General features: G+C 40.3%; 1 long non-coding RNA gene across 1 annotated transcript in view; it reads right to left on the reverse strand.

Annotated features, from left to right (window-relative positions):
* Positions 1-26,259, reverse strand: part of LOC132323952 (uncharacterized) — a 45,634-nt gene extending 19,375 nt beyond the window's left edge. Inside the window, exon 1 of the long non-coding RNA XR_009485477.1 lies at positions 26,123-26,259. This is a non-coding gene — a long non-coding RNA (uncharacterized LOC132323952). The remainder of the gene's footprint in view (positions 1-26,122) is intronic.
* Positions 26,260-27,700: the final 1,441 nt, after the last annotated feature.

A 27,700-nucleotide genomic window follows, 5' to 3' on the forward strand; every position in this document is an offset into this window, starting at 1 on the left:
CATATAATAAACGTATGCAATGCATCCAGTGCTCTTAGGTAGGGGGTTTTTTTAGGTAAAAATTTCATATTTTGAAATTTGTTGTATTTAAAAATATGTAAACAAATGCTTAATGTCTGTCTACTTTTTCCATTAAAAAAAAACATGCCCACAAAACCCAGAGATTTCAGAAAGATTTTGGGCATCAAAGCCTCAGAGGATGAGTTATTACTAAAAAATAGCACAGTGCTTGTACATCATTGAAATAACAAAATGGTATATTACACTCACCTGGGTCATTCAGCACATGAAGTTTGGATACTAATGGCAAGGAGAAATCATAGCTGGAACTTTTTAAAAAGACACTGGGAAGAAAAACCTCAACAAACCAATGCAAAATAGCTTGAATTGTCTGAGATAGTCACCTTCAGCTGCCTTTCTGGTTAATGGAGAGAACAGGGATTTCAAAGGGTTATTTATATTCTCTTAAACAAAAAAAAAAATCTCCTGTGAACATAATCCAAAAAATCTCTCACATATTTTAAGGAGCATCTATGGCAACCAACTCTGCAGTACATGTTCTGGTCTTCTTAAATTTGGGAAGATAAATGCCATCCTAGTTTTACTGGGTATGTTACATTTGAGCATAGTCTACATGTGTTTAAATGAATGTTTGACAGTGGAAATCATCAAAGAAAACAGGAAAAAAACTGAAGATAAATGAGACTGAGCATCAGCTTTCCAGCACAGGATAGATCACAGAGTCTTTGAGGTTGGAAGGCACCTTTGAAGACTGCCCAAGTGGGGGCAGCTACAGCAGCACTTAAGCCACATCCAGTAAGATTTTGAGTATCTCCTAGGATACAGATTCCAGCACATCTCCAGGTAGCCTGTGCAGTTCATACAATGGTCAATCCCACTGTCCATGTCTCCAGCAAAGATGTTGAAGTGTGCTGGTCCCAGTACTGACTCCTGAGGAGCACAAAACATCCCAGCTTTCCACTTTGACATCAAGACATTGACCACAACTCTCATTGGATGTGACCATCCAGCAGATTCCTTCTCCACCTATCCAATCCATGTCTCTCTCCAGTTTTGAGACAAGGATATCATGCAAGGGAGTCCCAAATATTCCAGACAGGTCATGCCATTCGTTCTTCCCTCTACCCACCTCATCATACCAAATTTGTCAGTCACAATTTGCTGTTAGTGAAGCCGTGCTGGCTGCCACAAATCACCTCATTCCCCGTGTGTCTTAGCATGGCTTCCAGGAGAATCTGCTTTGTGATCCTGCCAGGCACCAAGGCAAGATTGACCTGCCTGTATTTCCCACATTTTATTGCACACCCTAAGACTTAATTAAATGTGCAGACCGAGGAAAGACAGACCTACATTTTTTAAGAGTGAAAACACCAGAAGACGAGGCTGTAGTCTTACAGATCTCCTTTCAGGCAAAGAAGTTTGTTCCTTCTCCTGTGATTCACAGACTTCCCAGAACATTTATTTTGGGGGATGTGGATGATAGATGAACTTTCCTTTGCTGACAAGTTCCCCAGTCTGTCTTGGTCTTGGGTCACCATTCAAAACTGCAGAGTCTGCTAAGGAACAGAAAAGGCCACAGAATACCCTGAGTCCAGGCAGATGGTGAGCTCCCTACCTCCTAATAAAGTGTTAAATGATGTAAAAATTGAAACTCTTTGATGTTCTTTTCCTTCCTGCAATTTTGCCAATACAATCTCTGTCACCACCACTGCACAGTTCCCTAATTAAGGACTGAACCAGTCAAGGAACTGGCTTTTAGCAAGTAGTCTCACGTTGTAACCAAATGCACTGTCTTGGTGCAGAAAATACACAAATCAGGGCTAAACTGAATTTATAAATACCCTTCCTGAAATGAAGAATTTCCTATGTTGTGTGCCCTTCAAAGAGTTTCCACTCAGAAGTCTTTAATTTTATCACCCCTAACATTCTTTCCTTACTTTCCTGGGTTTTATTTGTAAATGTGTTCTTAATTATAAGAAAAAAACATTGCCACACATAAGCTATGCAGCCTATTGAAATCACAGCTGCTCCAACAGGAAGGCACTGGAGTTTCTAGCACAAGTACAAGAGGCAGGAGTATGAATGTCCACACCAAATTCCTCTCCTGCAAATTAGAAATGATTCATGAACCTTTTTTAATACGTCCATTTTATTGCCAAAGTGAACTAAAATATAAAACATAAAATCAATCAGAGTCTGAAACAGAGTGGGGTCTGCATACCAGAGCAGTCATAAATTTGTCAACATGTGGCTTCAAATGTATCCATAACTATTTTACAGTTATATTTTAAAGGTATTTTTATTTAATATTTTCTTCAAGCTTGATCAATTTTTTTAGATTTCTACAGAGTATTGTATTTAATTTCCTGCCCCAAGTATAATTTGCAACAGAGGTATGAAACACCATGTCTTGAGACACTATAAAAAATGAATTAGTCTTCCTCCCTGGATTTTTTCCTTTTATTCTAGTAATACTTTCCTAACAGAACAAAGAAACCAAATAGTTTGCATAGAGAACCTGTATAACAGCCATAGATTCCTATAATGTTTTGGGTTGGAAGAATCAGGTATTCATAATTCCAGGAACAATATAAGCTGTGCTTTGCATGGGAACCAGCCAAGATTTTGTCCAGTTTTTGCTTCTTAAAATGCTATATATTGGACATACCCACTCTGTGAACAGCTGTTCTGTGGGACTCAGATCACTGCACTTTCTAGAATAATTACTGCTTGTTAGTAAAGTATATGTTGATAACAATCTGTGTTTTGTTTTTATTCATATATTGCAGCATAAACTTCTTTTTACCTGACACCTCGCTTCACCTACCTTTCTTTTTTTCTTGTACATCTCATCCATTTAGCCCTTTCCTTTGTCCTCTTCTCCTTCCTTCAGCATCAATGAATCATGAAAGGTGCCATTCCACAACCATCCTCTCTTTTTAATTCCTCTCTGCTCTCTCTCTAAATCCTTTAAGTCTTGGGCCCAACTTTACTCAAGCAGCTTTGCAGTAGTTTACCATCCGTGTCCCTCAGGCATCCCACATGCCACTCTGCCATGACCTGTACAAACACAAACCAAAAGACTTCAAGTCCTAGGGAACTTAAGGATGATCTTTACAACAGAAATCACCACAGAAAAATGGGGGAGAGAGAGAACCAGTAAGGGAATCTGGTGATGATAGGGAGTGGCTCAGCACAAACTCAAGTTATTGTCAAGCTTGCTACAGACAGCATGGTCAAGCTAGTTCTTATGGAGAGATTTAGAAATGTACATTTCACTAAATGACTACTCCACTTAACAAGCATAAATTTTGAAATGGTACAAGAGGTTGTATCTAAATATATAGCAAATATAAAAAGTATTGTGGTGTCAAGGCAAAGATGGACAAGGCAATTCTTAGTTTTAGCCATGTCAATTTTCACTTTTCTTAAGACAGATCTTTGGAACCATTTGGCTGCTATCATTCTCCTGTTGCTTTCTGGTTTCTGCTCTTGCCACAGATATCCTTTCTCCCCAAATCTATCTAGATATCTATCAGGTATATATCAGCTTCATCTGAAAGATCAAAACCTCTTCTTGCACATAGAACTCCCTTCAGCTAAACATGATTTCACACCAGTTCAAGATTCTTCCTATGTAGATACAAATGCAAAATAGTAGCCCCACATTAGAGACTGTTTCAGGCAGGGAACACATTTGTGAGATCCTATGAAGCACAGAAAACACTTTGGACAGCTTAAAAACATCTGCAATCAACAAAAGAACTGCCACTGAAGACAGTAATTAAGAACTGCAAGCAGGATGGCAGGGAGAGTGAGAAGGAAAAAAATTATTTCATTTTTAAGAGCAATAGCAACCTCCAAGTCAATAATTTCCTGGCAGTTAATGACCAGACAGACCAAGATCTCCTCCAGATGGCCATTAACTGCCAGGAAATAGTCAACTTGTTGGCCATTAGTGCTTGAAGACCATTAGGGTACCACTCTTCATTAGTTATATGTGTGTGATGTTCCCATTCACTACAGATACGAATTCAGCAGAAACCCTTAATTTTAATAGGCAATAGAACAAAAATAGGGCTGAAATGGATGGATAGTTTCACTTAGGCAGGGCTGCATTGCTGCTGGAACTGTGAGAATGTGGTGCTTGTAGAAATCACTGTCAGCAGCGTATGCTGCACACACTAATCCATTTATGTGCCTTCTCTTATGTCCTGAAGGGACCAACCCAAGGGGTGAAAGGTTAGTCTCCATGTCAAATCAACAAATGGTTTCCCTGCTAAGATGTCCAAAAAGTATGTGACTGTTGAGATTAGATTACTTTACCAGTAATAAGAGGACTAAGAGAAAAATTCCAAGTGTAGAAAGTACAACCATTTCATTTTATGGTGTGGACACACACGTCTGTTTGTTCCAAGTAACCTCCAAACACTGCAGTTTGCTATAGTTTATATATAGTTTACTATATAGACCATACTATACCATAGTTTATATGTCATTTACTATGATTTATACTATGTTCAGCTTCCTACAGAACTATAGTTCACAGAATCATGTGCTGTATATACCTATAGCTACTCTGGCTATTTACAGAGCTGTGTAGTAAGTTTAACTGATGAACCCACAAATGAATTGAGCCTTCTTTATGATAAAATCTCCAAAGTTAAAGCTAGATTAACCTATCTTTGAAAATACTTTTTGTGAGTCTTTCTATGCATGTGAACAAATGTATGAACACCTGTGTTCATACAGGAGTCATTCTAAAAGTGCCTGAAAACAGATGGTTTATGAAAAAGGAGTGAGGGGCTCTGTAGTAATGCAAACACATAAATTAATAGTTCTGGATATAACTATTGTAAAGTTCTAAACTAACCCATCAATTTAAGAGGAATTGAAAGTGTGCACAAACAACTAGGGCTGGCAAGCAGGCTGGGTAGTCACTAAATGGAATCTTTGCACTTTAATTCAACTTCTGTCAAGATGCCTCTCTGGAAAAACAGTGTGGCCACAGTGCACTCTTGCAGCCCAGTGGTGTACTAACACAGTATTTGGCTGAACTCACCAGTCCAGGGTGAACAGTGGAATCCAGGTTGCCTCTTTCATAGGGAGCTGCCCCTCAGCACAAGAGAGAAAGTCATGGATAATATTCTGGGAGCAAAATAAGTCAGTTGGAGAGGAAAGGCTTTCTTTTATTCCAGGCACTCTCCATTGGTGGGCTAGTATAAAAATAATTTCTAACAAGCTCAGAACAGGCCCCTGAATGTCCTATATAGCAATGAATTATCATGCCCAAATGTACAAGACAAGCTTTCATTTAGCTCCTTTTTCTAGTGATTTGTACACTTTTCTTCTGTTTGTGCCCTGCCAGGCCTGTTCTGGTGAGCGATCAGATGGTTTTCCCATTACTTGATTACCTCACCCCATTTTAGCAAACAGTGGTGCCTGCCAGTTACAGGGTGCAGATACCTCACAGAGTTCACTGCAAAGAATTAGAAAGTGCTCCTGCATGCACAGGCAACAGCAATGCCAGAAACTTGATTTTTCTAATGAGGAATCATGACTTAGCTTCCAATTTTTAGCAAGTTAGACACAATGCAGTCATGTTGTATGTGAATGTCACCTGCCTGAGGCAGGCAGTACACATAGAACATTCTCTCCATCTGTTGATGGCAAGATATGTGCTGATGTCAGAAGGGACAGAACTTCACCCAAAAATTTTTCTGATAATTTGTGTCATTAGAAATCGTTATACAAACAAAAAACCCCTAACAACAATACCTCTTCAACTGATTTTATTGACTATAATGTAAAATATTGATTTGTGTGTAGGGTAGTTGAGTATCCCTTTAAGAAAGCCTAGGTGACAATATTTTACAAAATAGCAAGATGCAATGACAGTGCAGTAAGAGGGTTGTTCTGAAGACAAAAGTCTGATTTGCTGGACAGGAAATCAGGACATCACTTTCCATATCCAGCTTTTCTGCCAATTATCTGGTTGGGTAGACACTGCCCTATCCATTAACAGACCTAATAATTGGTGCAGTGTCCCTCATTTACCCCCTTTTTTGTGCTTTTTCCAACAATTTTTTCCCATTACTGGCTGAAGATTTGGGAAAGACAAAGAAATGTTAAAAAAAAAAAAAAAAAGCAGAAGGTTTACTCCCTTTTTTGCTAGGGAGGAAAGAAAACCCAGGAAAAACATCCCAACCCTACCACATGGACCTACTACGTTTTTGCCAGAGGGCAGTAAATGTCAACACTGTAGTATATTTCCTGTTTTGAAAATGAACCAGTTTACTTCAGAACTATTAAATGTCCCAGCAGTGGTAACCCCTTCCTGTCTGTTGTCTTTCTGTTGGGCAGATCTCTTAAATCATTCAAGGCTGCTGCCTGCTAGAGACTGAGCAAACGAAACTGCCCCTGCAGTCAGATTTCTGCAATAAGGCTAGGCTTTGATCAGAGCCTTCCTTCTTTCCCCAAGGATGAGTTAACTTCATAAAAATGCATATCCTGCCCAAATGTTTGTTTGCTCTCATTTATTCCTTTCTTAATACTACCAGTGAGATTGCTGAACAAACAAACTGCTGAGCTGGGTATAAACACCCACCCTCCAGTGGCCATGTGTCAGAGGCGGCCAGGCCATCCCACAGTTCATGCTCTAATTGTAGGCTGGGCGGCTGCTGTTTTTCTTGCCCTGGTTCAAAGACACCCTTTGAGAACAAGCATCTGGCCTTGGAAAGGAAGTAGGGACAAGAAATCTTAGCAGTACAAGCAGACAGAAGTCTGAGGGTTTTTTAAAAATGTATCTACAAATTCTTCCGTGCTCTGCCCCAGTGTATATAATTCTTACTGGGAGAGAAGTTATGAATGCAACAAGAACTGCCTACCACTACAGGTTTTGTTTAGCACCAGCTGAATTTAGATCTGATTGTGCAGACTCCTGCCCTTATCTGTATCCCATTCATCAGCAGTGAGGGGACTGCAGGGCAAGACAGGGAAGGGTCATGGTGAAACACCATAGCCTTATTCTCTATTTTATGACAGAGTGCAATAGATGAAGTTGCATGGACCATGACCATCTGAGAGGTAGGCAGCCAAAGTGGTTTTCCTCCAAGTCAAAATAAATTATCTGGCAGAGTGTACAGGAGGCAGCCCCTAAAATTTCAACACACTGTAACTGCTCACAGACACTGCCCCCTGATGAAAGACTGAGGAGTAATGCACCTTATCACTACTCTGGGAAAAAAAACTACTATAAAAGAAAAGATTCAAGGTGAATGTAATGCAGCCAAGTTAATGTTATCTTTGCAGCCTTGCCCACTGTTATTTCTTCACTACTTTTACCCCAGAGGATCTCTATCCCAGAACTTGTGCTTTCTCTAGTATTTAAAAGTTTAGATTTTCACTGGCTCTATCAACAATTCTGGCTTTTTGTGGGTTTTTGGGGGGTGAGTAAATAAAAGCAGGAAAGGAACCAACATCCTCCAACCACTGCCAACTGGAAATGTGCTGCCAGCTTGATCACAGAGATCCAGAGGACTGAGCTGTTTCCACATCCAACCCTTCCCATAGCTCCTTTCCCACAGATAAGGACAAACATCACAGCTGCAGAACAATGAGAAGTGTGTGCTTAATCATCATGCCTAAGAGAACCAATGAAAAAAATAAAAGGCCTCAGATTACAGTGCTGGTAGCACATATAGAAGTGTTACTGCAATATGAATTCACCTTCTCTTTCCCCCATTAAGGTTAATCTTAATGCAGACAGTAGAACCACAGAGCCATGTGTCTCTGCAAAACAAGTAATAATGGAGGAGCTACACAAGACTGCCTTACATGGAGCAGCAAGAGTGCCTGAAGTGGGCTTATGCCAGAGGCAATGGATGCTCAGTTTTAGGGAGCTATTAACTGGGGCTGGTTAGTTAATGAGCTTTAATTCAGTCCTTTGACTGAGACAGCAGCCTAAATTGCAGTGGCCTTTTCAACTATGAAAAATGCAAAATGCCATGAGCACTTGAGTCAAAGCAACAATTATCTTTGGCAATGAAAGACTCCCATGGCACTTGTGCTGAAAATCTGGCTTCCTTCTGTTGGTAACAACTAGTTGACTCTTATCTTGATTTGCTGAATTCTTTATAGGCTTCAGTCTCTGTGGTCCCCAAAATATTGGCAGAACAGCCAGAAAGCAGTTAAGATTTTGTTTTGGATGGACAAAACAGCATTAGAATTTTGGCATTAAATGAAAAGTCAAACTGACTATACTCTCAGAGTAAGGCTACCCAACCTGGCAATACTGTCTGCAGAAGGGAAGGAGCTAGAGAAGGCAGAGTCATTTTAAACTAATTATTAGTGCTGTCCAACAAATCCATGAAGAACATGAGTTCCCAAGCTTCACCTCTTGATTTATCCACTGTCACAAGAAATATTTTAAAATGTGTTTGTAGTGGTGGCAACTGCATCTCCAGTTCTGTTTCCAGGACCTGTGAAAGTGTAGGGCAACAGGCTTCCAGCCCTATCTCACACTTTCATGTGAAGAACGAGGTGACAGCCAGGCCATGAACCATTCCCTAGCACAGGAAGAAGCATTTGGGGAGCACTTTGAAGTGACATCTGTAATACTGGCAACAGCTGTTCTTAATGTGGAAAGTGACCTGTAGAATGATATGTATAAAAATGAGAGCCTGCCTTTCCTCTCTGTTTTGCTCTAGCACCGGATAACACAGCTCCCTATCCCTAGTAACATCAGAAAACAGGTTTTTTTGATCAAAACCAGTCATATAAAATGCAGACATTTGCATCTATACTGCTTCCTGAGGTCAACAGGCCTGATTCAGATTGAGCTAAAAAGGAAATCTAAATTTAAAAGAAAATCCTTATCTTCTCCAGTGATAGCTGAGACCTTCAAAATCAGGTGAAATAATTCCACTTCCTATGTTTCTAAAGAAGTCATACATCATCAAGGCCAGAGTCCTCCTATTCAACATCCATCTGTGGTCTTTGAAACTTCAGTTACACCCTTTTCTTTCCCTTTCTGTAAACACTTGTACTTGCTCCATCTGCCAAGGAGAACCACAAATCTCCCTTAATAATAACCCTGCTGGCTATTCTGGCATCTTTGCAGTAGTGCACACAGATGGGGTGTATCTACACAAATGGCAGAAGGAAAAAACTTCTGCACACATGTAAGTGGAAGTCTCATATACAAGCAGTATTTCTTCTGTATTAGTCTGTAAATTCATGATGCTGCACATCTTGAACTCAGCTGCACCTTCTGTCTTTCAGCACTGCTTTTACTGTCTCTTTATGATGGCTTTCAGCCAGAAATACAAGATCAGTGGAGGAAAAGAATGCAGCAAATCCCAACATTACACCGATCTGCCTTACAAAACCTCACTTGCAAAATTAATGTGAGCCAGCTAGCACGAAACAGTCACATGGACTGAAAGCCTCCATGCACGTAAGCAGAGGGTAATGATAAATATCAAAGTACATAGGTCAGGGGAGACAGCTAATGGAAGATTTAGGCATCAATGTAAATCTGGTTTTATTTAAAGTATGCATTTACAATCAGGAAAACCAAGGGGATACCACATAAATGTCCTTTTTAGATGTAATTGAACCAGGAGGAATGTCAACTACCAGTAAGAAGGGAGAAATCCTGCAAAGAGTCTTTCATCAAAAGCAGAGGGTGAGAGGTTTGTGAAACCATGTCTGGGAGAAATGTATATCTTGGGGAAAGGAAGGAATCTGAAAAACTGCTGCATACAATAAGAGGAGGGAGACACAGTCACAGTGGTGCTGAATGGCACAGATGGGCAATAGGAATAGCAGAGCAGAGAGCCCTTCCTATTAGATTGTGATACCCCAAACGACACAAGATGCAATTTGGAGTTCCATGTGCAGAGAGCACACCCTCCACACCCTGGGGGTGTGCTCACTGGGATACTGCTGGGCACCAAGGGGCTGGGAGAAGGAGGCAAGACAGGGAAATGTTGGTTTCTCCAGCTTTCTCTGGAAAATTATCTGTGTATGCTGTGCTAATTACTCCATGGACACATCTGAAGCAAAGCAGAGACAGGTTGTGAGAGCCCACAGAAGCAGAGCCTATTTCAGCTTCATGGGCTTTGGGACTGTAATTCACAGGATTTTCAAAGCCATAAAAATGCACAGAACCATCTGAGAAGTAAGTCTGCCTCTGAGGCTTCTGTTAGAAATCGTCAGTGTTAGAGATAAAATCAATCATTAAAGCCTTTTACTCCTCATTAAATTGTTCTCATCACTGTTTTCATTAGTGAGAAACTGCTTCTTATAGCAGTTGGGGATCTATGAAATAGCTGGATGCATACAATCAATAATTTCTCAGGAATTTATTGGAAGTGGAGACAGAAGAAATGAGAGCCTGAAATCAGATAGACATCTGGATTTTGCACTGCTCTAATCTTTGCATACAAGATGATCTCTGTTTTTTGATTTACTGTGCCAGTGGCCTGGCAAAGAACAGGATGCTAACAGGAACATCACAGGAGCATTACAGGCTCCTATGTAAATGCCCAGAGAAGAAAAAAGACTCAAATCTTCTGCCTTGAACTCTTTCAGGGATCTTTTCAAATAAATGTGTGTGTAGAGCATTAGGAAAGGGAATTATTAAATCAATCAGTCCAGCATCTATCCAATTGCTCAGAATAATTTTTTCAAGTAGCATCATTAGGCACTCCAGAGGAAACATAATAAACCTCACATCAGACAGATTAAGTGTGTTTCTGTTTTCTATCACAGACTGTCTAAATTTCAGAAGGATGTGGTTTAATAGCATTCAGATTTTTTTAAAAATAAATAATCACTGCAATCCTGAAAATTTATTAACCCTGTAATGCTGTCAAATGGTTTATGAATCTTGTTAAATTCTCAACATCGACAACCTCCTACAGCCTGAGTTCCAAAGCCTAAATTAATTTTTGGTCCAAAAAAAGCACATTAGCTTATATCTGTCTTCAATCTGCAAACTTCAGATCTGCACTGAATGGCCCCTTCTTGTCTCTTAAGATCAGCAAACCAAGTGCTCCTGGATCTAGTAAAGTGCCATACTCTATTTAAAAAACAAATTAGTTCCCACTATTTGCTCCCTTCTAGTACCTCTGTATATAATTTTTTAATCTTCTATACATAAAAAAATCCTTGATTATTTTTCATTTTTCTCTAACTCCCTTCTGTTCTAATTGAATGGCACATTCAGCGTGACATGTGGAACTTACCTGTGGTACTAAAAACCAAACAAAAATTCTACTTGCAAATTCCCTTTACAAAAATTATGTAACAACGTAGATAAAAATCATCAACAGTTAATTTCCATTTTAAACACAAAGGGGTTTTATGTCCCAAGCTACTGCCCTAAACATAGACCATTCAGGGACATGACCAGCAGTTTGAATTCAGTTGGATTTTCTCTTCTTTTCTCTCAGAAGAGGTTTTGGCAAGCAAGCACTCATCTGTCCAGCCTTCTGAATGTAGCAATAGACCCTGATCGGGCAATTTCTCATTTTAGCTGTCATTTGTCTGTTCCCACAATGAGGTGATCATTATACACTCACTACATCTTTACCAGAAGACATTCAGTTGTCTACAATTTCAGGTCTGGTTTAGTTGTTTTTTCTCCTTAAAAGATAAAAGTCATGAAAAAACATTTTTTTAAAGACTGAAGCCAGTGACAGCAAAAACTTTATGTTTGTATGTTTGTTTGTTTGTTTTTGCTGAATACAGACATGGATTGGAAGCACTTCTTGAGGGACATTCAGTCTATTCCTGAAATCCTGGTCCTTTCTGAATTTCTCTCTTGGTGGAGTCTTCTGTGGTTAAAGGAGTCCTCCCTATTCATCTACCAATAACACAGATGAAATAAAATAATTTCCTAAACAGCTTTCCTATTTCTAAAGGCCCCATGAATGCAAAAAATTCAATCACAGCATTTCATATGAGCTGCTTATCTGCAAGCCTGAGACTCATTATATACCCAGCTGAGGTTTTAAAGTTAAGAGCCTTGCAACTCCAGCCACCCTACCCAGACAATAAAGAATGAGGTACTCCTTGGTGTTATCAAGGCTGCACAGCAGTTGGGAGGTGCCTCTTTGTCTTAATTGAGAAAGGCTATAATGACTACAGACATTGCTAAATAGAGGTAGTAAGGAGCTAAAATCAGAATGAGAGCAGGCCTGTCCTTTATTTTACTACATGTTCAGAAAACCTCTCAAGCTCTTTCCCTTAGAAGTAATCTAGCATCTCCTACCATTTTGCATCTCTTAAAAGCAGTTCTGCTTTCTGCTGGTTTTGTGGCATAATCTTACAGCGAATTCATATTTGTTGTAGCATAAGATTTGCAGCAGAGATAGGTCTATTTTCATTAACTCTAATATATCATCCCTAATGCTCTTGATGTCAAGTGAGAAAAAGCTTGTGCATTTTTTCTCTGTATATACTCTTATTATCTGTCTTGAAGAGGAAGGAATATCCTGTCCAAGCTACAGTATGCAGGAAAAAAAAATTGATTCCTTTCGATCCACAGTCTACAGTAACTTGTTCATATCAGCCTATCAGAAACAAATTAGAACAGCCAAAAAAAGCTAAACATTCCTGAAGTGATTGATGCTTTTTCTGCTCTTCATTTATCTGCCTGCAATTACAGATGGAATGCCTTACCACCCAGCTCCTCAGTTAGGAAATGGTCCCTCTGTACACTCTGTGCTGCTCCTCAGATCACCTGGGTGCATTTATCCAGAGAGTTATCAGGGAATTCTGTCCCTGCTGTTAGTAAATCAAATGTAAGCCAGCTATGGAGCAGATGTCTTATGGATAATGCCATGGATACCCAGTGAAAAATACCTAAGCCTGACCACTGCACAGCACAGCTCCCCTGCTCCACACCTGAACCAGCTCATGGATCCTGTGGATAGGGAATACCACATCAGTCTGAAAACACTGGGTAGATGTGTTCCTTTATATCACTTTTTTTGTGAGCAGAGACTTGCTGGATAATATGGTGCCCAGTTACTTCATGTATATAGTTTATTTCTTCCTATACTTTTTTTTTTTCTTTCAACACTGCATTATGTACCCCCAGCCTAATGTTAGCCTCCAGAAAAGCTATACCAGGCCTGTGGATTTTGCATAAAAGGTTTTGCTGCCTTACTTTCGCTAAGGATAGTGAAGAAACAGAAGCACATGGACAGTTTATCTCAAAACTGTCAAAAAAGAAGATTCTCTCTCTATTTTACATGTTCTTCAAACCTGGACAGTTTGAAGAACGTGTAAAATAGAGAGAGAATCTCCTTTTTCTATCCATTACTCAGTGAACTCCGGATACTCAGCTAATTTCTGTAGAACCATACCAGCTTTACAGGAAACACACAGAACCAACAAGTTTTCAGAGTGGACAAAATTACAGCCTGGAGATTCCATTTATCTGAAGAATACCTCTTATCCATCCTCACTGAACTAGAGGCAGAACAGTAAGACACAGGCACTTATTTAGAGCCCTCAAAGTTGTCACAGCCAGCTTCACCTTCATGCAGTGGGAAGGAGGAAAGCAAAGGGATTTATGAGAAGGTGTAATGTGATTTGCACATTTCCTTACACATGTTGTTTATTTTGCACAGATCCCCTTTCTAATTCTGCAGGCTGTCTCCCCTAAAGCCATTCCTGGAGGGGCAGCTGGGCTGAACTCCCCCAGGGCTGGCCCTGCAGACGTGTGGGTCAGACAGAGCCGGCCCTGACCCCAGCAGAGCTCCTGGGGTGGCAGGAGGGGATGGGTGCAGGGCCAAGGGCAGGGCTGCAGATGGGAGGAGGAGGGTGGAGCAGCAGCATGGGCACTGGCAAGCTGTCCTGAAGCACTTGTTTTTCCTTCCCAACTTTTTCTGATAAAAATATCCTTCTGGTTCACAGCAAAGACAAAAACTCATTTTTCTTTGGCAAGACACATTTGTGTAGATCACAAAGGCATTCCTTCATGCATCAACCTTGTAGTAAAGAAAGGGATCTTTCTGTCTCGATCTGTGCAATCAATCCCTAACAACACATTGAATTCTAATCCCAAACTTAGGAGTGCAAATAAGCATCTTGACTCATTCACATTCAAAACCTCTTACCAAAAAGATGGGAGAGATTGAATTCTTTGTTTTAATTGCTCAGAAACAGCAAGTCAAACATGAAAAAAAAGCATTTTCTATCGTACTTCCTTTCTTTTGACAAAAGGCACACTTTGCTGCAAGAAAGCTATTAGGATAGGAAATTACATAAGCAGGTTAACTTAAAAGGATTTTTCTCTTTGCTATTATTTAAATTTTTCCATTTCATACTACCCTAGTACACCACTAAAATTTTTCCAAGACAAGTTCCTATTTGACCAGACATTTGGAAAAAAATGTGTGGGGTTTTTTTTTTACTTCTAACAGGAAGCATATAAGGTTGCTGTCTTTCTGATACCCATAACTTTCCTTACAATGAGTTACAAGTGTGCATTAAGAAAGAAAACTTCTCCTAAGGCTCAGTGTAAGGGAATTAATATTTCTGAAACATATTTACTGCATACATCTTAAATACACTGAAGTTTTTCTAATCTGGTTGATAATACAAGTATTTACATTTTCTGTAAACAGCCTTTATACTTCTCAAGGAAAGAAAAAAAAGTAAAGATAAAGTGTTTGACACCAGGTGGTTGTGTCACCCTCCAGAAGGGCTTTGACAGGTGGCAGAAAAGGGCCAACAGGAACTTCATGAAGTTCAACAAGAGAAAGTGTTAATCCTACACCCAGAAAGGACCAACCCCAGGGCAAAATTGTGTGAACATGACACAGCAATGGGTGCTTGCAGCCTGGAGACCAAACACATCCGGGCTGCAGCAAAGGCAGCATGGCCAGCAGCTCAAGAGAGGGATTCTCCCCCTCTACATCACTCTTGTGAGGTCTCACCTGGAGCACTGCCTCCAGCTCTGGGGTCAGCAGTCAGTCACTGAATTTTAGAAGACAGAAGTGGAGAAATGCCATAAAATATTTTGCAATGTAAGAGAGACTCACAACAAAATACTAAAAGACAAAGTATGGTGTGGTGACACAGGTAGAAAACTCACAGTGTTAAAGGCATCATAAACATTCTATGCTCCTTCAACTGTAGAGAGCATGATAAAGGAAGCAGGTGGAGAAAACTAAATACTAGAATTGCATTTGATGTGAAAAATATAGGCAAGGCTTTCACCTGATTTCAAGGTAAATCAGGTATGCAATCACTTCATATCTATTATCTGTTGATTTTTCTGTGTTGGAATGGTGCATGAAAAAATACCACTGAAATGTTAATGAGGTTTAGCAGATCAAGAAATCATGACAATGCACTGCTGGTGGGCATTTAAGTAAAGATTTTCATTCAAAACAATAAAGATTTTCAGTAAAGCAAGGCATGTTGAGAATTCATCTGGAATGTAAAGGTCCTGCATTTGTGAGGGCAGAATACAATCCTTTGGCTGTCTTCAACAGCTGGTTTCAACACACCAGGGAGCTATGACAACAAAGACCTGTAATATTTTTAGGCTGCAATTTCTTCATCAATTCACACAAGGCAGATGGAGCCTCTTAAATATCAAGTGCTCCTTTCTGTCAAGATTCCCTTGCCTGTAAAAAGCTTAGCTTCAGTTTAGTTACGTGTCCACCAAAATTTTCATAAGCCATAAAATCTCTAATGGTAATGTAATATTGAAGAACAAGGGATAGAGATTACCTCAAAGAGTGCTACATACATTCAGAATTATTACAAGCTCAAATACTTTACGCCAAGAATAAAAATACATTTTCTAATAGAAAAGGCAGGGTTTAAGAGAAATAGTCTAGTCCTTTGCAACAAACAGCTGAAGTCAATTTGTATGGTTTTCTACATGTAATGTGAAGAGTTACACTTTTGGGATTTGCTTTCTTTATTCTTCCCATTTCCTCATTTCTTTTCTTTTTATTAAGCCTTCCTACCTTTTCTGCTTTCTTATTCTTACATCTTTACACCTTCATTCTTTTGTTCTGTTTTTGGTTTTTTTCTAGGACAGAAGAAAGAGGAGAAGAAGTTAGCAAGGACCTTAAAAACCACAGCTTTAAAGTTTTTCTTGAAATATTAGTGCAAAACCTGCACATTTTCCTAAGACTGTCCTCAATGAGAAAAGCAGAAGGAGAAGTACCACAGCACAAGCCATGGTCAATTTTTCCTGCAGTAGCATATTGAAGAGAGCACTGCCAAGACATCTGCAGAGGAGTGTGCAGATCTGGCTGTTCCTATGAGCACATAATACTCATTTTGAGGTTTTCAAAAAACTGCAAATTAAATCTGAGTGAACCAGCTGCTAAACTTACTGGTTAGCTGGATCGTAACTGCTGAGGCAAGAAATATCTCCCACTGGCCCAGCATCTCTGGGCCCCAGTTGGTTTCAGCTGCCAGCTGGGTATAGGCTCACACATTTCTCCACCTGCTTTTGCTCACCTCAGATGAGCCTCAATATCCAAAGCTAAAAAATGGTGCTGGTGCTGTGCTATCTTCTCTCTGGCTCAGCTTCAAAAAAAAGAAGTTTTAATTTGAGCAAAACTTAGGTCCAATGAGTTACAGATCTGGGACAATAAAGCCAAGAACTGAGAAGGTCCCTGAGTATAATTAAATGGGAGAGGAGGTCAGAAGTCAAATATAAAGGAGCATATATGAGCACCTAGAAGCACCCAGAGTGAAGAGCCAGTTAATCCAAACATGATCTCCTATCCAGAAAGAGACACAATGGTCATCAAAAAGCCTCTGTCCACTCTGTCCACTCCAGGTGAAAGCCTCAGTACAGCCCATCCAAAACATCTACAAATCACATTTCAGGCCTCCAGAAACCGTGCTGCCCTAATAAATAATTATGCATTTTTAGACATTGCATGCTGGGTCTGATTATTTCTGCAGGAAGTTCCTAGCGTCAGTGGGAAAGGGAGCAGTTCAATTGTCAGTACAAAAAGGAAGCAGCAAACAACAATCCCTACTCTCCATATGAGGAAAGCTCCAGTTATCACACCTAAATTCCCCACACCAGGCAGGTGGGTGTTTTAGGCAACCTCTCCTGTCTCCTCTAATCTCATCTGTTCTATTTCATGCTTCTTCTCATGGCCCCTCCTCCATCTCCTCAGTCTGACCACACACTTGCATTACACCATCCCTCTCACACTACATCCCACATCTCCATAGCACATCTCCAGAATGAGGTTTTCCTTTTTTGTTTTCTTTATTTGATTGTTTTGTTTCTTTTTTTTTTTTTTTTGAAAATAAGTTGCAAGTGACTTTAAGTGAGTAAAATAAATGACAGCCATCCTGCCTCCATTATGACATCACTGAGAGTGATGGAAATACGCAGTTATTTTGAATGAAGAAATAAGGAAATTACATGTAAACTAGGGACATATCTCAGTATCACTGGACTAAATTCAGATATATGTCACAGAGAAGAAAAATTATATGCTCACTGCTCACTTATGGCATGAGTGAATTTCCTCCAGAATATTTTTTTTTATTCATGAAGATGAAGAAAAGTTTTTTCAAAATATTAAAAAGCAGTTTCTGCAAGATGTCTGCAAAGTGATCACAACCCACACAAAAACATCTGTATTCTTTTACAGGCATGCATTTGTTTATGTGCTACAATGCAGCAGTATTTTGTACAGCTATGACTTAATTTCAGCATTTGCATAAAAAGGTTGCTGAAAGTCAAATTTTAAGGACAGTTAATCCTTCCCAGAAATGCATATACATTTATATTCTTACTCAGCTCATGTATAATGTTATAGTAAAACCCTCTTTCTTTCCTATCAAAGAGCTTCAACTTCAATTACTTCTAACATTTATCCTGGACAAATAAAAAGTTACTTTAAAGTATAACTCAATTGCAGGAGTGGTGCTAACATTTTTAACTCTCTAAAGTTAGATTTTTGTGGTTTATGGGGTTTGCACTACAAAATGCATCAAGTGAAATGTAATTTTTTCAGGATATGTATTCTTTTACATAGAATGTGGTAATTTCTATCTAATCCGTCTCCTGTTTTCAGCACACACCACTACTTAAACTTGGATTATGTAGTAAGACCAAAAAGCAGTGTTTCAACACAAAAAAATCTGTGTTAACCATCTCCCAGTTAAAACAATGCTCTTCATTCTGAATTGTAATCTATTATATTGCATCTTTACTCAATGCCACCCTAGTAGTCTAAAAGCAGCACTTCTCCAATGATTTTCCACTTTTTTCTAGCTGAATTTTGGATGCCATGTCTTGTCCACTTTGCATAAAAATTTATTAGCCTTTAAATTTACTGAGATATAGTTAATATGTGCTTCCTTTGATGTTTGAATGATTTAATCATCAGCTGTCAATGAAAACAAGCATTTTATTCTTTCTCCCAAGGTAGAAGGAAAGCTATTCTTTTACTCATGCATGAAACTTTGCAGTGGAAAAAGTCAGCAGTGTTACATCACTACAAAACTGATGCTGTATCAGGCACTTGAATGGATGCACACAATGAAAAGTTCCATGGATTGGTCTGTGACAAGTATTTCTGTACAGATTTTGTTCCACCCTTTCAATCTGGTATATGAAAACGTTCAATTAAAGCTGCTTTAGAATTTATTGCAGCACCTTTACACAGATTTTTCTTTAAGAGATCTAGCTTGATTTTTAACTAAAGCTAACTATTAGTCTAGAGATGTGCACAAATGTGTCGGAACTAAGGGCAATGCAGATACCCTTGGGTCACCTCCTCAGGGTGAGTTTCAGAGAGCTGCCTCTGGCAGAGAGGCTGCTCATCCAAGTCTGAATGCTACAGAAGCCCAGAAAAAGGCAACTCTCATGCCTCTGAGCAGCTGACCCTGGATCTCCTGCTGAAATGAGATACTACTGAGATGAGACAGCAGAAAAAATATCTAACAGTAAGAGGCAAATTTTACCTCTCTTTTGCAGAAGCATTCAAAATTTTCTCAGGGTGATTACAAGCACCCATTGCTCCTCCACAAGCATTAGCTCTGCAGAAGAGTTACTCCTGGCTGTGCTTAGGCCTTTTAAAATGCAATGCACAACTAATACAATTTGCAGATTCATTAGTCACCACTTACTCTTGTCAGCAAAGCCTCTGGCAAGCTTAAAGCAAGTGCCATATGAAGATCATCAGATAGAGGCACTTCTTCACCCTGAAACAGTGCTTGGTTTTAACCATAGCATTTACTGCAATGAATGAGCTGAACCTCCAAAGGAGACTGCTATTCATTTAATAGTTGAATAAAGTTTTACACAAATTCTGTTACATAATAGCCAAATCAGATGCAGACATCAGATAACAGTGTCCCAGCAACTCAGAATGCTCTGCCCACAGCAAGATTTATAGATCTAACCAGACCTTCATTTTCTGCCTCGGAGATGCTGCCATATTAAAAAAGGTGGAGAAGGAGGAATAAAAACCACTTCAATAGTAACGAAAAAATTAAGGGGTTTTGCCAATGGAAAATATTTGTTTGGGGCAGTATCAAGGGGAAAAAAAAGAAACCTTAAGTCTTTTAACATAATTGGAAACCAGATCCTCCTCAGAGGAATGAAAAAAAAAAAAAAAAAAAAAAAAAAAAAAAAAAAAAAAAAGCTGTTGTCCTGAGGCAAGGGATGAAGGCACACTGCAATATTTCCAGCTAAAGGTCACTGCTCCCATGACCATCCTCCTACAAACACATACTGCAGCTCTGAAACAACACAAGGCTCTGGGCACAAATGAAGCGAGACTAATTCCGTGAGATTTATTTTCCTGTAGAAGAATCCAATCAATGTGCCTCACACTAATACTGCTCTGACTGTATTTGCTTTTAGAAAGCGTGGCTGGGACGTGGAGGCACAGAGCAGGAGCCAGCAGGATTAGAGAGTCTCCTCTGACGGGTAGCAGCAGGAAGGCCTCGCCACCGCGGGATGGGTTTGAGCAGGAGAGAGGAAGCCATCTCCTCCCTTCTCACATTCTTATGTCTAACACTGCACCAAAATTCCCAGCCCTTATCAAGGACATGAAGCTTCTTTTTAGCACACAGCAATGAGCTGATGGCAAACACCACAGTTATGTTAGTACAACTGCGAGGGTTGCAGGAACATGAGAGAGCAGCCAAGAGCTGAGAAAGGGCAAAAGCTTCTTGTCTCCAAAGAAAACACACTGCAGAGCACCCTCCTGAGAGCTCAGCTGGCTTCAGCCAGGCTCCTGGCTCTCCAGAACTACTTCCCAGGCCTTGGCCCAGCACATCTGCTCCCTCTCAGCATCAGCTGCATTTGCCATAGTAATGGGAATTTCACAATTCTGTTTTCTGATAGCCCTTCTGCTCTGGTATGAAAAAAAGTACTCATACATTAAAAAACAAACCAAAAGAATTTGTGCTATGAAAGACAAGTTTGATAATGTGAACCCTGATGACTTGACACATCTAGAAGCGAAAATGCTGCCTGAAATCAATCATTTGTTAATGGGCTGATTTCACATCTTTGTGGACTGACACAATAGCACAAAGTTCTACACCAGCAATACTCCTGTGTAAATTCGACTAGGTAAGACACTGGGTTGCTTTCCCCCAGTTTGTCCATGGTTTCACCCAAAGATAATCCATTTGCTCCTGTCAATATAATGTGAAAGCAACTCAAAATAGAGGTGGTTTTCTCTCTATACACACGCATGCCCACAAGAAAGAAAAGATTATGGAATTAAAAGGGAGGCCATTGGCTTTATCTACTCCCAGAGGGAACGAACAATGAATGAAGAGTGAGAACACCTGCTGTTCTCTGCCATGCCCTGCCACCAGCACTGTGTCAGAAGCAGTGTCATGACATGTGGTGAGCTACCACAAGAGCTTGCTCTTGCCAGCTGCACACTCCCTGCTGTCTTGTTTGTGCCAGCTTTTGTGTTGCCCTCAGTTCTCCATGAGCCAGTGGACCTTACGCAATGCACAGACACAGCCTGGCAATAACTGATGACACTTCTGCTGTTCCAGTGAGTCAAAACAGCACAGCAGAAGGTGAGCCACTAACCAGCAGCCTCTGCCAAGGAGAAAGCAATCTGAGTGACCCTGCATAGATCATTTTGTCCTTTACCTCAGCTTCCTTTTTCAGAAATGAGAGTCATTTAGGAAAAGGCCTGCTATTAGAAATGTTGTTTATGTACCGAATGTTCACCAGTTGTTTTGGCCAGATTTGTTTTTGTTTTCCCATGTTTTCAGTTTCCTGTAGTTCACCAGAAGCCATAACTTGTTAATTGGAGGCTAAGCGGGAAAAGGTAAGCAGCCTCTTCCAAGCAGTGTGGCCACTGTCTGTGACCAGCAGCAAGCTGCTCCAGCACCCAAGGCTCTGGCCAGAGCTGCACAGCATCTGCTCTGGGGCTGTGTCAGCCTCTGCACAGCTGGCTGAAGTTCTTCCAACACAGAGCTACTTCTCTGCTGTGTAATCCTGCACAAGGTTTGGGCACAACATTTCTACAGGAGATGGGAGTCTGAGAACCAGCTCAGCATTCCCAGACAGCTGAAATTCAGTGCCTTGGTCTGGATTTTGAACACAGGTAAATTTTCTTTACATGCTGTTTGGGTCTCAGACAGATGTTACCTCTAGAACCAGCACTTTTACAAAGACAAATTTAAACCGATTTGGATCTTTGGAAGTGGGATAGGCATGTCAAAACAGTGGAAATCCAGCTCTTGGCCTTTCATTTGGCACCTTTCTCAAGGTTCCCTGGTTTAAATTGCAAGCCTGATATGCTAAGAAACTCCTCCTTTGAAACCACCATTTCCTGAAGAATAGGAAACCTTTCAGAGTATAAGAAATATTATCAGAGTCCTTAGCAGCTACAGCCAAGGCTCTCTCCACCAATGCCCTCTGTGTTTTCAGGACACATGCTCCAGAAGTGCTGAGATCAGCCAACAGCAAAGGTGCTCTCTCCACAGAATCTGGTTTTCATCTCCTGAGTGAAAACAGTCCTTTTAAATGAAATCTGTACATTTCAGTTGCAGAGGTATCAGAAAGTATCTTTGTTATATAAGAACTCCAATTTGACCAACCATTGATAAGATATTCATATGATAAGAGATCAAACAATTCCACTATAGCTTAAAATAAAATCAAGAAACCCTTTCTAGATATTTTTTTCTTGCTATTATCTCTGAATCTTGGGATTTAACATTTAGCCTTACTGCAGCCCTTCACATAAAGCAGTCATACCTGAAAAACTGAGGTTGTCTTGGATACAAAGAATGCATGGCCTGATACATTAGTGACTGGCCCCTTGCTCAATGTATCTTTCACAGTTTCAGTGCCCTGAATCATGAGGCTCATACTTGACTCAGAATTGGTCATAAAAGTTGCTTTCATTTTAAGTACTAATTCCATGTATTTCAGCATTTTGGTTGGAACATATGCAATGCAGAATACGGCAGGAATTCTTCCAAAGAATAAATTTACAAATGCAAACATTTTGTTTTGACAAAGACATTGTGCAACCTAGGCTCAACCCTCAAACACAATTCAAGTTCAAATAAGGCAGCTAGTGGGGTGTTGCACTTTCTTTCAAACCTCACCAACAACAACTGTGCTGCACTGCATAGTTCTCATTTGTGTGAGATTCAGCACATTTTCTTCTCTCAGCTTCATATGGGTTTGTACCTGCTGAACCTCATTTAGAATTTCAGTATTACTGCAAAATTGCTTCCTAAATTTGCTGCACACATCATGAAAGCTGAACCTCTTATATTACACAAATACACTGGGAGGGCCTGGGTATGAGGAAGACTCATGAAACCATCAACACCAACAAATGACTGCAAATAAACAAGAAGGGAGAATTAAATCTGGTTCTTTTAAAACATTTATAATCCTCTTTGAAATATTTGGCTGCCTTTTTGAGAAAGGACATTGATGTAGTCCAGAGAGAGTCAATAAGGACGATAAAATTTGATTGCTAACATGCACAGAAAGTCTGGAAAAACATGAATACCATAAATTGAAATCTAAGTTTTTAACCTCTTCAACTGGTGTTTCATAAAGGAATGAAGCAAAACCAGCAGTATCACTCCAGGGACAGATCCTGCCTATTTTGCAGAGCAATAACTGAGCAATAATGGAGTTCCTTGCTGTGGTTTCAGGAATAAGAGTTCTGTTGGCCTATTCTGTGGTTATATATTACCTCACCTAGCCCTGAGCAACCTGAGCCCACCTCTGAGCTCTTTTTACTTAGATGTCAGCATTCCCTCATTGACACAGTTACACTGGTGTGTCCTGCCTGCACTAAGTGCACATCCAAAGATTCAATTCAGCAAACAGGGAGCAAGCCCTATCATTTACTTTGTCATTTCACACAGTTTAAAGATGAGGAAAACACAGATAGGTTAAAGGACAGACTAAAATTTTTTCTCCCTCTAGGGAGGGGTGCTGCTGTGCACATTTACTGCCATCCTTACATGAGGGTACATACACCACAGGAAGAGTGTATATATCCACAGAGGGTGTGTTTGTTTCCTGTGCCCTGAACCACCTCTGAGGATGCCTCCTACTTCTCCTCCTTCCCCTTTTCTGAGCCTCTGAGCCTTATTCTGTCCTCACTCTGAGCCTTATTTGATGGCATTTGTTTCACTTCAAAGGGAATTTAGACTGAAAATAACCATTTGTTACTCTGCACGACCTTTGCTATGGTTGGGTCCTGGTGTCAGAGCTCTGACATTATCAGGCTGATGACAAACAAACCTTCTGAAATTCCAGCACCCCCAGGACAAAGAGCTCCCTACTTCAGCACACAGTTAAGTGATAAGTGACCCAAGAGTCTCTACAGGCTGTCTTCTGATGAAGATAGAATGAAATGTTCTGTTCTTCTCCATTTTGCCTTGATTTCTGGCCACCAGACAGCCTCTGCTGCTTACATTTCCACCAATTCATTCCATTGACTGAATTTTAAAGCTCCACCTTGTCTACTAAACTCAGTAAGTGCTAAACATTAGGAGGAGAGGGAGCAGTCATCTTTATTCAGAGTGAAAGTGTGAAAAAGTCATAAGGAAGACATGAAGATGACTGAGTGCACCCTTACACTGAGCAGTGGAGTATGGCACAAAGATCTTCAAACTGTCACACAACAAATGAGCTCCAGAACAGGCAGCAGTGTAACTACATCAGAACCTCATTATTCATGGGCTAATTACCCTTGCCAAGAAGCACCATAATTATGCAGTTATGTTATTTCCAAGATGTAAGATCTCTGGGTTTATGGCTAAATAAAAAAAAAAATCATTTCTGTTAATACAAAACTTTTAAAACAGTGATTTTGGCAAAAGACAATATTAAAAACTCTAAACACAATACTCTTAAGCTTGTAATTGTTGGTATTTTCTGTAATACACGAGGCTAAACTCATTAGGATGCAGAAACAAACCCGAAATCTCTCTAATGTCCTGCACAGCAGTCTTGGCAGCTTTGCAGAAGAGTGCAGCTCACTCTCTTTCTCTGCTTCACTGTGAGAATAAGTTGGAACTAAAGCTTTGTCTCCTGCTCTGAGCAAAGGAGGAGAACCATTACATTTATCCTTTCCCACCAGTTCCAGTACCCAGACAACTACAGGCCACAGAGATAGAGACTGACATTGTGATGGTGATTAACAAATTCTTTGGGGAGGTTTTGGTTTCATTTCTTAATCCAGTACATATTTCACAGAAGCAGTTTCAAAGACCAGAAGAAACCACCCTGAATTCCCTGCAGCCTACAGCAAAACAAGCTCCACAGGACGTTTCCAATTCTCTCCCAAACCTGGCAAAGAAATAACTTAAGGAAAGTGGCTCCTTTTCCTCCCACTCCTCAAAGCAAGTACTCTGACCACTTTGTTAGAAGGGTGAGCTTCCAGGGCTAACATTAAGTCATTTAAAATTTGTTTCTGAATTAACTTTAGACAAGTTTCATCAAATTAACCCCACTACCCCATTAATCTATCAAATACCACTTCCATCAGGTCACATTGTTCTCCTCAAACATTCATACAAATATGTTCTATGTCATCATATTAAACATCTTCAAACTGCTTGGTTTCGACCTGCCTCTTTGTCTTGTAATTAGGAGCAATGGCATTTCAATACTATAAATCCATCATTAAAAAGATAAATCATCTTTTACTTCAAGCACACAGCTACATTTTTTTAAACTGACAGTAATCCCTAAGCCCTCAGGTGTGAGTAGTCATCAGCTCATAAAAAAAGTTTACATTACATTTCCGTGAGTTCCTCCTCAGATTAAGGGAATGTATCCATACAAACTGAAAAGAGCTTGGGAAAACCTCTCAGCTCCAGTATTCACTTGTATTGGATGTATCTGAACATGGTACTTTGGGATCATTCACTCACTTTTGACATCCATCTCTGTTTACCAAGGCAAATATTGCTCAACCAGAACTCTTTTGCATCAACAGAAATAGTTTTTACATTGGTTTTTAGTCTTTACATATAGTTTTTACATTGGTTTTGATATATTCATGACTTCTACCAGAGTACAAAACACCAACAGCAGAACAACAACAAAATTAGGTGGAGCCTTTTCATCTCTAGCAACCGTTTCTGTTCACTTGAAGATAACCTTACCCAGAGTGCAGCCCCTCTCTGCCTCTGTGCTTCCCAGGGACCCTCAGACACACATCAGGAATGAGATATGGGCTAATCAGGTAAGCAGCAAGGTCTCCAATGCCTTCTCTCCTCAGAGTTCCAAGTTCCAGTCCCGTTGGTGATGCACCTTTCTGAGGATCAGCCTGTAATGCCCTGCTCGCATCACTCGACACGTGTGCAACATGGGACTGAAACTGCCTGCCCATGAAGCACCTAGAGGTGCTGCTCAGGTGCTCCTTAACCTGTCAGATGGCCTTCCTGTCAGGGAAGGAGAGCCAAGGAAGGCCACCATTAAGCTGCAGGGTAACCCTGTGCCAGGAAGGGCTACCAGAACAGAGCAGTGTTACCTGGCTTGGACATGCAGGCACAGAACACACCTTTGAAACAAAATCGTCAAAAAACTAAACTTTTCTCTTAAACTATGCTTACTTACCCCCTCTGAAGTAGAATTGGTTCTTGTCGAGCCCCTTTTCTCTTTATCAACGTGGGTTTTTCAGCGTTTACTCCAGCGTGCAGCAGCCCCTGGAGCCCCTGCAGCTGCTACTGCTGTTGAGCCGTGCCACCTTCTGGCTCTCCCGAGCAGCACAGGCTGGCTGGCAGCCACCTCCGAGTCCCAAGCTCTGCCGGAAAGGATGGCCCTGCTTATGTCTCGGCTAGTCACAACCCGACTCTGGACAATTTCAATAATAATTCTACCCACAGTGAAGTATTTTTTCCTTATATAGAGGAAAAAATTCCCAAGGCAACTTGTCTGCTGCCTCTTGCCCTGACCTTGTGCATCTTTGTGAAGTGTTCTCCAGAAATACCTCTTAGTATTCAATATTTAATATTTAATTAATTTAATATTTGAAGAATGAAAATAGTTCCCCCCAAATCTTCTTCTCTTCTCTTCTCTTCTCTTCTCTTCTCTTCTCTTCTCTTCTCTTCTCTTCTCTTCTCTTCTCTTCTCTTCTCTTCTCTTCTCTTTTCTCTTCTCTTCTCGACAACCCTCTGGTTTCTGTGACTTTTCAAAAAGGATAACATATCTTTGCAATGATATTAGCAAGTTCTCAGCACTCTGAAATATACCCAAGCAGGGCCCACTGATCTTTTTTTTCTATATTTATCTCTATTTTGTACAGGCAGTCCACAATCAACTTGATACTACTGTTGGTGGTGTTCTGTTCCAGCCCTGCTCTTCAGCACAGAGCCAGAGCTGGTGGCTGCACACATGCACAGATCTGTCAGAAATGCCTTACTTAAAACCTTGATAGAGCAATTCCAAGGCATTTTGTGGTTTGCTTTATCTCCTGCTACTGAAATCAGGCAAGTGTGTAAAACTCATCTGTTCTCAATAATGCTAAAACCAGCTTTCTAGTTTGTGTAAAAAAATTAGGTGTTCTGAAAAAAAGTCTTACAACGATCTTTGCTTTCACTCTTATGGTCACTTGACATCTGTTACTTTGATTGCTTGGCAATAATATGAAGATATTATTTCACACCTGATATATACAAATGTATATCATTTACATAGTTAGCTTTACTTGTGTAGGTGACTGCTTAAGAAATTCTGCAAAACCTCAGTGACTTAAAGGCAGGTTAACAGGATAACAGATATGTTGAGTCCATCCTTCTTTCAGAGGGAGTTTGGGTCACAAAACAGTAGACTAGTGCTCACATGAGAGTACCAGAGTATTCCTGCTTCCTAAAAGTCTGTAAGGCAAGCCTGGCCCTCAGCTGCAGCCTTTGCCACCAAGTGCAGGACTGATGAGACCTTCAAACAAGAAAATAGGTTCTCACCTATTCCTGCAAGGTGTACTGTTTGCACAGTGTTACAACCATCAAAGGCAGCCACAGAACAGTCCAGTTTGAAAGAGACTTTCAGGGGTCACTGAATCCAGCCTCCTACCCAGAGCACAGGTCCGGCTCTGGGCAGCTGCAGCATGACACAGACAAGGAGGATTGCAGTTGGTCACCCTATGGAGCAATATCTCATCACATGGAACTCATCAGGCACACTGTAAACAAATGG

Source organism: Haemorhous mexicanus, chromosome 2, assembly GCF_027477595.1.
Source record: "Haemorhous mexicanus isolate bHaeMex1 chromosome 2, bHaeMex1.pri, whole genome shotgun sequence".
NCBI lineage: Eukaryota > Metazoa > Chordata > Aves > Passeriformes > Fringillidae > Haemorhous > Haemorhous mexicanus.